Genomic DNA, 18,471 nt, shown 5'->3' on the forward strand with positions numbered 1-18,471 from the left:
TTGGTGTTGTCCTTTTTTTAAGTATACATTTTGGCTATCAGTAGTTCTGAAAAAAATCTATCACTGAAATAATCAATGAAATAGAAATGATTCATTTGTTACAACATATTAAACTTAAGGTTTATGAAGGCTCTAAGTGCTGGTCCTGATTACAGACTCAAACCTATACAATGATATCTTAAGCATTCTTATTAACCTTATTATTAAGCAAGACTACAGACAAGTTCTTCAGAATAAGAGTTTATTAGATAAAACATTGAAAACTTGGGAAGCTTGTCACAATGTGAAACTTAGCAAGTATGACAAGGAGAGCTTCAAATGTCACGCCTATTTGTCCACGTTTTTATACCCTTGGCAAGGCATGTACCATAAAAAGGGGGTACACAGATTTAGATAAATGGTACAACACTTCTTGTAACAGGGCGAGTGCACAGTTGCTGGAATACATATATTACTTTATTGGACCACCATTTACCCTCCTGTATCCACCTGGCTTAGGTAAGTCTCTGCGTATTGAGGAACTGGGGGTGCAGTTGACATTTTATATTATATCCCCTTTATACAGACTATTAACATTCATGGGTGGGCTGTTCACATTATTTTATCATCAATCTAAAGCATCAAACACAGGATTAGCAAAATGCATCAACCAGAAGTTCTAATCCTCACGACACCCAGCAGCCTCACGAAACTTGGTTTGTTCTTGCAATGGAGGTAAAATGTCTGATAAAATCTCCCCGCTGTGTAAATAACATTGACTATTTCCAAGTACTAAAAGCTCAATGAGACGTTTCATACATTTCTCATGCTTTTATTACATTTGGTATTAAAGGTTAGAAATAATATATATTATCAGGAAATCACATTTGGTATTTCTGCAAGGAAAAGTGAAGGCTCTGTTGGCTTGTTAAAAGCGCAGTTAAATTCTTTCAAGCTTGTCTGTTCTTAATCTTTATTATTAATGTTGTGCTTATAATATTGTTGTGGAGTTTTTGAGCACGATCTGTGGTGGACACTGAGAATTCAATACTGAATTCAATCTGAATTAGGGCTTTTTAGAGTTTTTTTTTTTAATCCAAATGTATGAATATGCTGATCACAGTCAATTAGTGAAAAACTAAAACAGTAACAGCGCAAAAGTAGAACATGCAGGTGCACCAACCCCAGGCACTCAGCAGCGGAGTGGAATACTGTGTATACCAAAAATAGGGTAGGTTACCAAAAAAGTATATTAAAAACAAAAATATCATTAGGCGCTTGAGATGTTGTGTCTAGTGATGGGGGAATTTATTCGCCAGGCACAAAATTCGCCAGCGCCCAAAATTTTTTTTTCGAAAAAAACGGACGCCGGCATCAAAAACGGCGCTGTTCCGTTTCGTGAATTTCGCGCGAAATTCGCTAATTTTTCGGCAAATCGAAACGGCACAAATTCGCCCATCACTAGTTGTGTCAATATGTTTTTACTATTTTGGTGACCCGCATGAGTGCCTACCCCATTTTTACATATACAATTTTATTTAAACTTGGATACCCAAATGTTGATGCTTGAATACAACTCCTAGCATACTAGAGCTGTAGCCCAGGATTTATCAAGATTATCAGATTTATCAAGGGTCGAATTTAGAGTTCATGGGAGTTTGTAAAAACTCCCATGAACTCGAAATTCAAATAAAAATTGACCAATCGAAAATTTTCAATTTTTTTTTAAATTTTTCATACTCAGATGAATGGGATCGACCCACAAACTTTTTTTCTCTGTAGAAAAAACTAGATTTTTAGGAAGGCTGCAAACAACTCCAAATTGACCACCCATAGACTAAAACAGCAATTCGGCAGGTTTAAGGTGGCGAATAGTCAAATTCGAATTCTTAAAGGGCCAGTATATGATAAATTTCGAAAATCGAAATAAAATTTTTTTAAAAACTCAAATGAAATTTTAACTATTCCCTAGTCAAATTCCACAAAAAAATTTGAAAATTCGAATTTTAAAATTCAAAATTCAAATTTGAATTTTCGCTTTGACCCTTGGTTAAGCTGCCTCCACGTGTACCATGGTTAAACTGGGTTGTAGAAGGATTCAAGAAGAGTGAGAATAAATTGACAGATACAGATGAAACCATTTCTGCTTGTATAGAAAGAACATGTAAAGCAAAGGCGTAGAAAAGTGCAGCTATGAACTTGTACATTAAAGGAATAATATTGGCAAATTATTAACAAATGAGATTCATGGTAATAATTAACCACAGATCACACAACAACAAGCAATGTCAACATTTTTTGTCACAGCAAAGTAGTAGCAAGCATAAAACAAACAAGACCCTAGATAAATTAATGAGAATATAGAAACAATACAAATAGTGACTAATTCATAAGAAAAACAAATTCGCTATTAGCGCTCATCCTCACAGCAGCAGCATCATGTACAGAATAGTGATGGGTGAATTTATTCGCCAGGCGCGAATTTGCGGCAAATTTGCGGGATTCGCCACCAGCGAATAAATTTGCGTAACGCCCGTGAAAATTCGCCCACATTAATTTGCCAGTGTCAAAAACGGGCGCCGGCGTCAATTTCACTGCGAATAAATTCGCCCATCACTACTCTCTTTTATTGCTCCTTCTTGTTTGAATGGCCAACTACAGCTGAGAGTTTCACAACTCTTCCCTGAGTAAAAGTAGCCAGTTACACCTGGAATAACTGGCCTGCTATAGCAAGAGGTACAATAAATCTATCCTTAACATAAAAAAATTGAGTTTTCATATCTTTACCCTAGATACAAGTGGCTAGCTACATCAAGATAATTCCTATGTGGACATTTATAGCAGGAGGTTCTCAATAACTCCAGAGTCTGAGTGGCAAATCACAACTGGAGGTTCCATGGCTCTGCTCCAGCATGAGTAGAAGTCTACTAGCACAGTTATCTCATGACATTTGTATTCATTTTACAAATACATTACCGAATCAGAAAAATGGTAAGATCCACTTGGTTAAGGACTGAGAAGACAGAGCAAGGATGGGACCTGTTATCCAGAATGCTTTGGACGAGGGGCTTTCCAGATAAGGGATCTTTCAGTAACTTGGATCTCCACCCTGTTAGTCTACTAAAAAATCATGTAAAGATTAATTAAACCTCCACTAAGGATTAATTACATCATAAGTTGGGATCAAGTACAAGCTGCTGTTTTATTATAAGAGAGAAAAACAAAATAATTTAAAAATGTTAGAATTTTTTTCATTAAAATGGTCTTCCCGTAATTCAGAGCTTTCTGGATAATGGATTTTGGAATAATGGATATACCCATACCTGTACTAGTTCTTTCAGGCAGGGCCCTCTATACCTCTTGTATTAGTTATCATTGGCTTTAATGTGTTTTCCTGTAAGTTAAATGTAATAAACCCATTTATTGCAATACATTGATGTTTAATAAAACAATAATATAACAAGCTATTCAGTTTGTATTGTTTAGTTTCCATAGTGTTCATTAAACAATCAAATTCAATACACTTCTCTTGGCATCAGTCCTCATCTGTTTTCTACTCTGCCAATTCATCTGTTAATAATCTGGAACTTCCTATAACATATGGCGGGGTCACAAAAACACAGACTTTTTGGATGCTGTGCATAAATTAGTAAGAAAATCCAAAATCTTAAAGGAGAAGGAAAGGTTAAAACTAAGTAAGCCTTATCAGAAAGGTCCATCTAAATATACCAGTAAACCCCCAAAGTAATGTTGCTCTGAGTCCCCTGTCAAAAGAAACACTGCATTTCCTTCCTTCTATTGTGTACTCATGGGCTTCTGTATCAGACTTCCTTCATTCAGCTTAAACCTCATTGCCCTGGGCAAGAGCATGCTCAGTTTGCTCCTCTCCCCCCACCCCTCCCTTCTCTACTGTAATCTGAGCCCAGAGCAGGGAGAGACTCAGGCAGGAAGTGATGTCACACCATGTTAATACTGCAGCTCCTATCCTAAACAAACAGAGAGTTTCTAGAGCTTTTTACTGAGGTATGGTAAAACATTCTACAGAATAAATATAGTATTCTAGCTTGCACTATTGCAGCTAATCTATTGGCAATAAAATGCCTCCGTAGCTTTCCTTCTCCTTTAATATACAGCTTTTATATGCAACTAGCCAGACCTATTTATGCAATACAAGGTAAAATGTTTACAAGCCATAAAGGTATTCTGAACAAATGTTTCTGGATTCCCAATGTGAAATACTGTATCTATATTACACAAACAAGATTGTCAATTTTTCATGGTTAAATGAGGAGTTACAGGTAAAACTATTAGGCTTAATCACCTCATTTAACACAGCCTGGATATTATTATTCAAGTCTGAGGCAACTTCTCTCTAAAAGAAGCTACAGAAAGTAAAGGTTTCATTAACAGCACGTCAGCTAGCCATATCCCTTTAACATTTGCACACATGCCAGCCAGTTTAATACTGAAAACTTCAGTCAAATGTTTAATGCATCATTATTTGCAAATGTAATTTTGACATGAATTTATGTTTTAGAAAATATTAAGGGGGTTATTTATTAAGCTCCGAATACCAGAAATTCCCCGAAATCTGAAAAATTCGTGATTTTTTTAAATAAAATGTTAAATTTTTTTAAAAAAAATCCAGAATTTTTTGGAATTTATTAAACCCCGAGGGCTAAAAACCCCGAATATAAAAACACGACATCTCAAACCTGTCGAGGTTCCATAAAAGTCAATGGGAACAGTCCCATTGATTTTTGGTTGTGTCGGGGGTTTCAGGAAATTTCACAATGTTTTCGGAGCTTTCGGGTGAAAACTCGTGGAAAATTCATGAAAAAATTGTGAAATTCGGACCTTGATAAATAACCCCCTATGTGTGTAAGGCATTACAAACTATTCTACAAGAGAGCATTGATATATAAATGTAACATACGAGGGCTCATATGTTTGAGCACATACTTTCTTTTCTCTTCATGCAATCTGGGCAGGGGGAGGTCAGGGAGCGCACAGTCTCAGACAGCCATAGAGAGTGATTCTGGTCTGGCAAGGTAAACATACAATGAATGGTGTATGCCTCTGTGCTTGAAAAAAATTATGAATTAAAAGTAAAAGGGAAAAAGAAAAATCATAATAAATGGTTCCTCACCGAGGCAGCTCCCAGTCCAAGGGTTGTCAAACAATTTCTCAGTCTGTAGAGGGGTGCCGACCAATTAAATTACAATACATCACACTCTGGTCTGGCAGGGCCCACGAGCGCCAAGGTCAACCAGGTTTGTTTCAAGGCGTCCCCTGTCCCAGTCTGACCTACTTGAGTAAAAATGCACTCCTTGCACTTCTGTATTGTTGCAATTGGCACCACTTACTCCATCCTGGCTTCCATTCCAAATTGGGCCTTCCAGGTGGTAGCTCCTGGCAGCGCCAGACCAGACAGGCTGGGTGCACTAGGCAACCTGGGGGTTACCCCCCCACACTCGAGCATGCGTGATGCAGGGGAGATCGACAGAGGGGAGGGAAGAGAATGCGACAGAGGGGAGGGTGACAGGAGGGAGGGCAGAGCGACGGAGGGGCGGTGATAGAGGGAAGTAAGGGGTGCGAACCCGACTAGGGGTAGGCAGAAGACAATTTTAGAGGTAGCTGACCAGTGCCCCTATCATTGCACTCTAGACAGCTGCCTCTTCTGCCTACCCATAGGTCTGGCCCTGGCTCTAGGTTTCACACTTGCACCTAAAGAATGGGGCTCAGATGGCATGGTGAACACCAGAAATGCTGTCAGTAAACACTAGAAATTAAGCCAGTTAGAAAACATTTAGGGGCTGATTCACAAAGGGTCGAATATGGAGGGTTAATAAACCCTCCATATTCGATTGGGAATTAAAATCCTTCGACTTCGAATATGGAAGTCGAAGGATTTTAGCGCAAATAGTGCGATCGAACGATCGAAGGATTATTCCTTCGATCGAAGGATTGTTCGAAAGAATTTAAATCCAACGATCGAAGGAATATCCTTCGATCAAAAAAACTTAGGAAAGCCTATGGGGACCTTCCCCATAGGCTAACATTGAGTTCGGTCGAACTAGGGGGTCGAAGTTTTTTCTTAAAGAGACAGTACTTTGACTATCGAATGGTCGAATAGTCGAGCGATTTTTAGTTCGAATAGTTCAATTCAAAGTCGTAGTCGAAGGTCGTAGTAGCCCATTCGATGGTCAAAGTAGCCCAAAAAACACTTCGAAATTCGAAGTTTTTTTACTTAGAATCCTTCACTCGAAGTTAGTGAATCGGCCCCTTAGTGTAACTGGACCACATTGGATGCTGTTGTGGCAGGAGAATCTCTCATTTGCATCTACAATGATGCCAGGGTTTTGGGAAAAATGGTATGGCAGGATTAAAAACATGGCGATTGCACTTAAAATTGCATTTTGCTCACTGTGTCTTAATAAGTAAATGCATATTGACTTATGTGTTGCAAAAAGTGCTACTGATCATACCTCAAAAAAGGAAAATGGAGAAAAAAACAAGGAAAAAATCTATTGCAGCATTTTTTATATATTCACAACTCAGTGTAATTCCATTCACACATTATCAGTGTTATATTCCCCGCCTAAATTTTCAGTGCAGGTGAAATATTTTCATACATACTCATACACCATCACCATCCCTTTTCAAGAACGGTTCTCCCGCAGTGTGTGCTGAGATGTCCACTGAATTCCACAGACCTCACTGCTCATGTCCGTGTTACTTTCTCTTTCGTCACCGCTCGCTGACACGTTTCGCCAAATGGGCTTCTTCCTTGAGTGATGACAGGTGCTCCATACGTCCACTCTTTAATATCCAACGTCTTTGAGTTTTAACGTTATCAGTGCACTTACAATGTCCCGGTTCCTAACGCTCCCAACTTCGATACTTTTGCAACAATAATAACACAGTACAACATACAGCAATGCATATGACCCGATCAGAGGCAAATATTCATATCTATGAATATTTGCCTCTGATCGGGTCATATGCATTGCTGTATGTTGTACTGTTTTATTATTGTTGCAAAAGTAATAAAAAATTTTGTAGGTTAAAATCTACGTTAAGGCCATTTGGAGATAGGGACCTGAGTCTGTGTATCCACCAGCTTTAACGCTGCAGGGTACTGGGTGTCAAATCTCCTCCTCTCCAATGTGCATTAACTCTCTCTATACCATACTAAATTAAACCTGCTGGACACTTATTGTGTTTGGATATGAGGTAATTTGTGTAGCCCTTACTAATGTTATTTATGTGCTTCCCTATTCTTTTTTTTTAATTTTCTATTGGTTTTGCCCATATACTGTTTTGCCCACAAACTCTAATGATTGCTTGATAGGTTTTTTCAGTGTAATCTTTGCAAATCTTGCATACACTAAAAAGACCAAAACATTCAACAGCAAGATAACTGAAAAATTCAACCTTCCCGATCGATATCGTGGGCAGATATCATCGGGAAGACTCATCGGAAGCCTCCATACACGGGCAGATAAGCTGTCGAATTGGTCTAAAGGACGGATATCTGCAGCTTTAATCTGCCCGTGTATGGCCAACCTTAAGAGCTGTTGAGGTGCTACAGAAGTCATTTACTCCACCACCTGACACGATAACAGAGTCACCAAGGGAAGGCACATTCTGGAGATTACATAAAATAGTAAAATATGCCAAAAATATCTTTTAAACAATGAAAAAGAGTTAATATTAATTGACAAAGTGCTCAGATGAGACCTTTAAGCACAGCTATTTAAAACTATGAATGCTTTAATATCAATTGTAAAGCTTATTATTTTTGATTTACAATAAGCATTTCAATTTTGATCATTGTTATCAGGCAGCGTCCAATATATGTGGAAAAAATACATTTAAAAAATCTAATTTGCCTGGCCATTTATTTTAAAACTGAGTTCTTTAAATGTTAGATAAGCCATTTTCACGTTTCTCTTTTCAGAAAGTCTTTCTAATATGGAAATGCTAACAAGCATAGCCTGACATTTTCCCTTGCTATTAACCAATACATTCTCTAAGTCTCCAACATGCCCCCTTGGGTCAGAGTTCAAAACAAATAACTTTATCCAGAGGCAATGGTTTCAAATGTTACTTGATGTGTTCTGAGCTTTTCTGTGAAACATTTGGTTCCAATTTTATTTAACCTGCTTGCTATTGTTTGACAAATGACAGGTGCTGATGATAAATATTATTTTTCATTCCACTTTCTATACCTGTTACAACATCTGGTTTCAAACACTGTGCGCTTCTCATAAGGGACGTGTTGGGAGATAATATTTCTAATCTACCAAATACTTCCTGATATGTCCATTATAAACTTTTTTTTCAGTTGTTATTTATGCAGTGTGGTTGCACAGATCAGAATTTATATGAATTACGGTATCTGGCAATGATACTACACAAGAATATATGGTGGCTCAGCTGTGTGGTCTGGAGTTCATTTCTGATTAAAGCGTTATATGTAAGGAATTAGTCCTTGTAACTGCATGGGTTTACACTGGGTACTCCTATTTCCCTCTACATTCCGAAAACATGATGGGCGAATAAATTTGCCTGGCACGAATTCACAATTCTTTAGTGAAAACGTTCGAATTGTACGATTTTTAAGTGAAAACGTTCCAATTGCACGATTTTTCTGTGAAAACGTTTGAATTTCACGATTTTTTCGTGAACTTTCCGTTTTCATGATTTTTCGCAAATTCTTCGCCGTTTTGCAAATTTTGTTGGACATTCACAAATTTTTAGGCGAAGCCCATCACTAATGTAGACAATACAAATTCATCCATCACTATTGTAGACAATTTAACCAGGATCCTGATTAAATTTACCCTTGTGTGCTCATCGATATGAATGGTAAACAATTGCCACATTATGGGTCAATAACTTAAAAAACAAGGATATTAAATAAAATTAAGAATGTGAATAGTGATGGGAAAATCAGAACTGTTTTGCTTCCCCAAAAATTTGCAAAAAATTTGCCAAATGCATTGAAGTCAAAGGGCGTTTTTTGTGCAACATTTTTCAATATGGCACAATATGTAATTTTTTTTTACTATACATTACAGTCTACAGGAGATTTTTCATGGCGAAATTCTGAGAAATATTTAGCTCAGCCCTAAATATTACCTTTTTGAATAAAATATTAGAGTGACCAAATGCACCATGCATTGGATTGGGATCGTAAGACATCTCTTATTAAATTGCAGAGTATTTATCCAGCTGTGTAGATTTGGTTACACATGGGCAGTTTTTAATGTACTTTAAATTTACGCTGAGCACAAAAAACACATATATTTTAAAATGCAAATAAGTGTGTTTTTGTTCCAAAGCACAACTTTTTATTCTTTTTTTTTTTTTGAGCATGTCATGCGCCTGAAAAACATGAGAAAACATAAATGCAATAAAGCGCAATTCTAAAAATGCTACACACTCATGAGTACAGGCAGAATATAATGGAATCAGCTAGCTGATGCATTTAAGCGTGTTTAAACCTGCTTCTGAAATGGATGGAAAATGCATTAAAAAAATACAGTATAAGAGCCCTAATGGATAACTGCAACAATTGCAATGGATGGTGTCTTAATCCACATCTTAACATAATCAAGTACATAATTTAACACAGTTTAACATATTTTAATACAGAATTTATTTTACATCAGTTTTTATGCAAATATTCTGGCCTGAATCAATTTACACACATTGATAAATAGACCTCTATTTAGGGTTGCCACCTTTGTGCGGCTCACAATCTGGCCATGATGTCACATGGGTGGGACAGTGATGTTGTGGTTGGGGCATGCTATATCACGTGGATGGGTTTATGGCATGGCGATCAGTGATTGGCTGATTATCATGTCAATCAGGGGAGATCCTGCCTGGCCAGACTGTCTTGACCCGTGCAGCCCTTCTGAAAACCAGACTGTCCAGGTCACATCTGGACAGGTGGCAACCCTACCTCTATTGCAACATTTTCTGTATAATTTTTCAGCAATGCAACCTAACAAGGATAGCACGTGCCATAGCCTGCAGGTTTGTAGCAGCAGATATGGGAGCTTATTTTATGAAAGGCAACCACAGTTGCAATTATGCAAGACCTGCCATAGCCTGCAGTTATGTAGCAACAGACATGAGGGCTTATTTTATGAAGAGCAATTACAGTTGCAATCATGCATGGTGTAATTAATTAAGGGTACTTCCATACAAAGCTGTTTCCTTCACTTCTGCATAGTTGTGCTCAGTGTCACTGGGCTCAACCTCTTGCAAATAGTATGCAGTTGTTGCATATGGTATCCCAAACCCAGAACAAACCACAAGGTTCCAGCTCATGCCTCTGCCTATAACAGCTGCTTTTAGCTTCAGGAGGAGCCATCCACTACTCAGATGCCACCAGGTCTTAATGTGAGAGGAACAGGGAGAGAGAGTTCTGGGCAGGCAAGGGAAACAAGCATTTTTCAGAAGGAACAAGAAAAAAGGAGCGTGGTCAAGGGACAGGCCGAGTCAATAGTGAACAGGCAGAGCAGTACAGATTCTGAATAGTTAAGGTCATAAGCAGGATCAGAAACACCAATATCACAGTACCATAACATAATCAAAGAACGGAGTCTGAGAACGGGCAATGGTCAGGACAGTTAGCAAACTAGACAACATCAGGGACAGGCAGGGTCAAGAACAGATAGATCAGACTTGAATTCGCACCCAGGAACTATTGAAAATAAACCTACATTGGGCAATGTGGAAAAGGAAGATGCGATTTTAAATATTCGTGCCAAGCATGATGATGTCAAACGCGGACACGAATCAAAAAACTGAATCTTCACAAGCGAGCATCTAAAACATGGATGTGGCGGGCATCCCCACCGTGCTCCAACATGTATTATTACAGCAGTGCACCTTTTGATGCAGTAGATCCATGATGGTGGTGGTCCAGGATCACATTCTTTTTTTTACAGAATCTGAGCTAGGCAGCAATTATGCTGGAAAAAGAAGGGCAACTTGAAATTTCACTTTGAATATTGCACTTGCACTTGTAAATGACCACTGTGACCAAAAGTGATTTTCACATATTCTGCTCTTGCCGCACCCTCTTATTTTGACACAAATGTCTGATTACCAACAAATGTGCAATGCCTTTTATTTTGACTGCTTTTCTTAATTTTAATTATTTTTGTTTTGTCGCTAAAAATTATAACTTTTTTCTCTCCAGTAACATCCTGGGGAATTGCAATATTACTTAAAATGAGAAATAAGTTATTGAAATCTTCCTATTCACTGATAATTTTGTTGACGTCATTGAAATACTATACAAGAGATAAGAGCTCAGTACCATGCTATTTTTTTCAGTATAATTTCTTTTTAGGGATCAAGAACTATTTTGACTCCAGCAGAAACTTTTCGACACATCTATGAAAAGCATTTAAAGGCTTTAATTTAGGAAATGTTCCCACCTGAACAGTTCATAAACAAGGCGCTGCTCATAGTATATACAAATAGCCATTACCTGGTCTTACCGGCTTGAGAAAGCATAATCTAAATATGATTAACACTGGCTTGAGAAAGCATAATCTAAATATGATTAACAAAACCATTTAAAAAATGTGTACATTTCACAAATGTAAATATCTGTAGAATGAATGGAGGAAACATTGTTTATTCGCTCCCCTTACTCCTGTATTGTGTTCTAGGTTTAATAGAATTCAGCATCTGGATGTTTTTACATCAGAGTATACTGTACATTGATATCCTGTTCAACTTGAATCCTTGTGAGTATCTATGAATAGGGCAATTAGTATTAGCCCAGGAGGGAATGTTTAACCAGTTATACAATTGCAGTACATATAGTAAATGTCTACAGCCAAAAATGAATCATAAAAAATATCAAGAAATCAATTGTCTAATAATTGTTTTGTTGTCTTTTGTAATAATTGTCATCATTTCATAATTAATACTTAGTAATTTAATATTTTTCAAAATAATTATTGTTTCTCCATATTTATAAGATTTAAAATGTGTTTTAGGGTATAGACATACAATACAGTAAATGTTCCCACACATTGGTGGATTCGACATTACTGACCTCACTGAGAATTTCAAATCTTATTTCATGAAAGGGATTAAAAACAGATGATGCACTTTGCTAATTCCTTCTTCACTTCTGTTAACTATCATAGTTGTCAATATATTTTCATTTGGTGAAATTCCCACTTCATATATGTGAGATTCTTCACAGATAGGGGTTGAAGGTCTTCTCACTCTTCCTATGGTGTCAATGGAACATCTGTTACACCTGAGGTCATATTATTATTTTGTCATAGCTTATCAGCAATAGACAGAAGTGATGTGAAGCCCAGGCTCACAAGTCCTTCATATCAGGGACCTTAGCTCTTTGATTTGTTATGCTACAGTAATTCGCATATTTCTGCCATTGTGTCATTCCAGATTTTGCATTTCTCTATGAATATGTATTTGTTTAGTGCCAGCCAGGTGTGCAACACATCACAAATCCAGCACTGGAAAACTGAAAGTTAATACAATGGGTGAGAAACATAAATATATGAGACATGAAAACCTTTGAGTGCAATTTAGTTTATAACACAAGTCCCCAGTTGCCATTTCTTTTCCAATCTGTGTCATATTTCTTTCCTTACTCAATCCTGGGCTCAGCATGGAGGTTTAGCACAAAGGTGTATATAGTTGGTTTTTTTTCAAGGTTTTTATTTATTTGTTTGAACTTCAACAAAAAGAGGACAGTCAGATCAGGAAAACATTGGTTGCTGGTGTATATACAAATTATATATTCTATACAGTATTGTTGGAAGGAGCCAATGCTCTGGTATAGGGTCACACTTTTTTTTAACATAACACATTACAGATAAGAGAAAAAAAGGGAGGAGGGATAGGTCTTGGGAAACAAACCAATACATATAGGCATACATGCATTTAGTATTCAGTTAACTATTGATCTGTGGTGTAGCTGAATCCAGCCCATGGGCCCCAGCCTTTTTCAGTTTTGTTCAGGGAGCCTCTACTCATGTATGTCAGTTTATTGAGAGGGAGTGCTTAGTTTATTAGAGATTTCCAAGGTTTAGAGTGAGTGTGGTATTTATCAATAAAGTAACTCAAAAACTTTGTTAATGAATAGACTGGATAAAATTGTGAATCCTGTAAATTTTTCAGAATTAAAGCCCAAAAACTTGGAATTTTTCAGATTATAACCCGAAAACCTCAAATTATTATTTAACCATATAAAACCCAAGCAGATCATGTTACATTCCATCTGTAAATGGGACATCTGCCATTGACATTTAAATTACCTCGACAGGTTTGAGTATTTTTGGATTCAGACTTCTAGCAGCCTCTGGGTATAATAAATAGTGAAAAATTTGAGCTGTTTTTTCCACAAAAAATGTGTTTTCCTCTTTACAACCCCAACCAAGGGTGTCCTTAGCGCTTCCTAATCTGGAGTACAGGAGTTTCTTTTTGGTTTTGTCAAGCAAGTGGAGATGGTGCAGAAGCATCTTCTGAAGAAGGGAAGAAGTGGACCTTTGAGCTGTCTGTTATCCTCAGCTTTGCTGGATACATCATTGCATATTTCAAGCAAACTTTGCTTGACACTTTTGACATAAAGGTGTTATGTTTCTTTTGCAGACTGGAATAGTAGTCAGGGTATATAGGTTGCGCTTATCCATTGCCAAGGCCAATGTAGCATTTCAGTCTCTGTAGTTCAGTAGACACAGCAAGAAGGGTCTGGGGGTGCCTCAGGAATGGGTGGTCTCCCTGGGACCCATTGGGCTTGTTCCAACACAAAGAAGGGGGACAAAGTTCTAGCTCCCAGAGTGTCTTTTATCCAGCCCTCTATGAAGGCCACAGGGTTATTCCCCTCTGCTATTTACAGTGAGACCAATGTTATTTCTCCACTGGCAGTTTTCATAGTACTCCAGAAGGTCATTTGGGTGCGTACCAGTTGGGTGACCTGCTGTATCTGGTTTGGGAGTGGGTCATATTGTCCCATAGCCCAGATATGCATCCCTCCATGTTGGTCACTCAGTCTAAAGATCCTTTCTGAGCAGCAAGATATCCACTTTCAGTTCCTGCATAGAGAGGGTTGTTTTGGACTCTGCAATAGCTGCAAGAAGGATCTGTACATCTGGATTCTGATGTGGAGATGCTGGAGGAGGAGAAACAGGTTCTCCAGACAAATAGGGGCAAGGGGGGCACTTGCCCCTACCTGGACTTGTACTTCATAATGAAGGATATGTTCTTGCCATATTTATGTATATATATATATATATATATATATATATATATATATATATATATATATATATATATATATATATATATATATATATATAGTTTTGTTCTTGTGCTTATTGTCTAAATTATCACACTGGCAGATAAGCGAGGCCCATGCTCCCCTCACGGTAGTTTACTACAGTACAGATGCTGAACCTTCAAGCTGCTTCAATAAGCACAATATAAAATATGGCATTTCTATCAATATTCATTTTTAGGGTTTAGTTCTCCTTTAAAGAAATCAAACATGGTAAACATACATCTGCAGAAAGTATATAAAAATATGGTGTAGTATGTTCAGGTTCCTCAAATAGCACTCTGTGTTGGAAAAGAGAAAACTCGCTTGTGTAACAGTGCATACTGTATATGCTTATTCCAGAAGCCTTTTTTGCGAGAAAAAAGAATTGTCGCGTGTCAAAATTATTCAGACGCCCATTGACTTAAATGCATTTGGACAAAAAAGTCACGTGTACAAAAATTGTTGCTCACATCTAAATTTTCGTGCATTAAAATTATTTTGACGCCTATTGACTTTAATGCGTTTTGCAAATTTTTCCCATTTTGTGAATTTTTCACCCATTCGCGAAACGGGACAGTTTGGTGGTAAGTGCAGCATAATATTGTCAATAGCATCACCACAAAATGCTGCAATGTAGGGGAAAAAACATGGTGATTTCGCTTGTAATTGCACTTTGCTCAGTGCCCTGGTGGACATATAGGGGTTGTCTTTTGCATTATATGTAGCAAAATCCTCATTAGAATGGATAGTGTTTGGAATGTTGTTGGAGGCGACTAGTCAACCACATTTTATCCACAGTTAGACAACCTTATAGGCACACTGGGTAATTTCTACCATTTTGTCATCCTAGCATTTTCTTGCTCTGTGGAAGGTGGACAAAACATTTGAAGTCTCACTTCCCCACACTGGGTCCTGTCTAGAGAAAGCCTGGGCGCACATCATTTAAAAATGCATATTGGCAAATAGCAATTCCAATTCACTTTGATCCAATATCATTTTTGAATGCAGCAGTCTATACTTGTATGATACTTGTACAATACTTGTATGAATTTTATTCATACAAGTAGACATTTTAAACACAATAAAATGTATCCCTCCTATGTAGTGATGGGCGAATTTATTCGCCAGGCGCAAATTCGCGGCGAATTTGCACGATTCGCCGCCAGCGAATAAATTCGCGAAACGCGCGAAAATTCGCCAGCGTCAAAAAAAATTTTCCGAAAAAACGAGCGCCGGCATCAAAAACGAGACTCCGGCGCCGTTTCGCAAATTTTTCGCCGTTTCGCCAACGGCGCAAATTCGCCCATCACTACTCCTATGATTTCACACATCTCATAGGACCCATGACTTGAATGGAATGTATTATACACATACTGCTCTATACTGTACAAAATACTTTTTTTTTATATATTAAACAAGCAATGTTAAAAGGCGATGAAATAACATCCCAACAGCAAGGCTAAATCATTATTAATTATAGAATTTATTATTACAAGTTTAGGAGTAAAGAAATGAGCGTTATATAAGATCAGATTCCTACCTCTAGGCTGAATTATTGCCTGTTGCTCCATTAACAGACATCACCAGCTACAGAATAATATACTCTGTTCATGGTTTTTTCTCTGTAAATAATTTCAGAGAAGAGTGAGCTGGAAGTGATATAGGAAGAGGCCTTAGGAAGGGAATTTACTGGTGTTAAAATCCCTTAATCTTAACATTCCTACAGGATGGGATTTTCTTTGGTGTTTGGTTAAGTTTGTTGATTGTAGACATTATAACAGGCAGGGTTCATCAGATGTTTAACCCTCCCTTTTTCTTCTTCCTTCCCTAAATTTCCTCTTTCTTCACCAGGCTGCCTTTCCGTGCCAAGCGTCAGATTTCAAGATCTCATAAAGCATGTGCTATAATGATTCCTCAGGGGGAGGAAGTGGCCAACCTCAAGTTCAGTAAGTGGCTATGTTTGTAATTTTGCTGAAATGATGAACATCTTCAGAGAATAAGCAGTAATTATGCAATTACCATGTGTGTAGCTTGTAATTATTACCTTTTTTTATTTACCTGTTTATTAAGAATGCCCAGTGTTAATGAAATGTATTTGAAAAGCAAGAAAAATGTAAGAAGATGCTGAAGTATATCCTGATGCCATACTAATCCTATAATCACAGTAAAACTGAAATGGTTACAAAATGGCAGTTATACAAATATCACAGCCATTGTTCCCTTTCATTTCCTTTCGGCCACATGCAAAAAAAAAATGTTAAATTCGTATTTTTTCATAAATAAGATAGCATTCAGATTTTTTTTAAGGTTGTTCAAGGTGAAAAACTCTATTGTAAAAGTTTGCCATCTGAAAAGTTTGCAAGGTCATGTAGAAGTAAATTTTTCCTAGGCAAAATGTTAACTTTTTCCAATCGAGTTTCTAAAAAAAAAAAAAAAAAAATTTTTAGCTTGTCCACTTATTAAAAATGATGAATAAAATACGAATTCAAGGTATTTTTGTCATGTTTTTAGTCTATAATTTTTTTAAGTTCAGATTTTTTTCATAAATATTCACATTTATTCAAGGTTATTCATGGTAGAAAAAAAATTAAATACTTAAAAAAAACAAATTTTGAAAAAGACCTCCACATAATTATTTAACTACCCCTTAAACCATAAAAAGTGAGAGGTTTAACTTTCACTCCAGAAATCATGAGACCAAATAGGCAAATTACTTCTTTGTGTCCTTGTGCCCAGTTATGTATCCAAAACCACCGGTATAGAGGGTGGCAAGGGTAGAGCAAGAGTTCTCTGAAAATTCCACAAAATGATTTAAAATGCGTCAAAAGAATCAGAATGAAATTATCAAATGTTAAAAACGATGTGACTATGCACAGGATGCATCAAGAGGGAGGCAATGATAGAGATGGTGTTTTGGCTAGATGCCTATTACAGTATATCTTTATTCAAAAATCTAGATAGCTATTGGATTACACACTATCCTAATTAGTGATGGGCAAGTTTGCGGCGTTTCGCTTCGCCGAAAAATTTGCGAATTTCCCGCGAAATTTTGCTGCCGCCGCCGCACGTTTTTGACGCTGACATCCGTTTTTAACGCCGGCGTCCGTTTTTTTGGATGCCGGCGAACTTTCATCAACGTTCCGTTTTGCGAATTTATTCGCCCGTGGCGAATCACGCAAATTCGCCGTGAATTCACGCCTGGCGAATAAATTCGCCCATCACTAATCCTAATTTATTGCCAACAGTTGGACAGTTGAAATGTACCTGACAGCAATGTTTCTTAACTAATTGCCACATTACAAAACATTTCTGCTATGAAAAATGTGCCATATCATCAGCTGCTTTTATCAGTCAAATTAATTTCTTTCCTGTGGGGTGTTAGATTTCAGTGGCAGCGCTGAACAATAGCACCCTGATTGGAAGTGCACCTAAAAAAGACGAGCATTGCTATCCATGTCTATAGGTGAGTTTTTCATTAAACATCTTATTGCACTGAAAGGCGTGCAGAAATAGCTGCTTGCATGTCAGATACACAAATACTTCTAAAATATGTGTCTTAAGGGCTTATTTACAATGGTGGTTGTCGCTAAAAATGGATAAAGTAGTTGTGCGCATTAACAACCCTGTTACCACCACTTACCACTTTAGTAATTTTAGGGTTTCTTCTGCAGGCTTGTACCCAGTAAATAGCAAAAAAGCAATGGAAATATGCAATTATGCCAAACCTTGGTCACAGTTGTGTCTGATTTTTCAAATGTTTTAAATTTGCAGTCATCAATGACTCTTTGGCGTTTGATGTTCTGTGTTTTTTATGTAACTTCACTACAAAAAAATTTAGATTTAGTATACTATAGAATATTGCAACCTTAAGCCTATAATATTAGGTTAAATCGTTTCTGAATTCTGTTTGTATTTAGAACACACATTTTTGCAGATAAGCATCTAAGTTGTATTACTGTTTAAATCTGGTCTATTCAAGAAGATTTGATTTTGGAGATTTGATTGATTTGGGTCCCACACATAGGGGGGTTATGTATAAAAGGCACTAAGTTTGCCTAGGGGCAGAAACCCTTAGTAACCAATCAGCATGTAGCACTTACTGATCACCTGTTTAAAAGCAAATCTTATTGGTTGCTATGGGTTCCTGCTCCTGGGCAAAC

This window comes from Xenopus laevis, chromosome 8S, assembly GCF_017654675.1.
Source record: "Xenopus laevis strain J_2021 chromosome 8S, Xenopus_laevis_v10.1, whole genome shotgun sequence".
NCBI lineage: Eukaryota > Metazoa > Chordata > Amphibia > Anura > Pipidae > Xenopus > Xenopus laevis.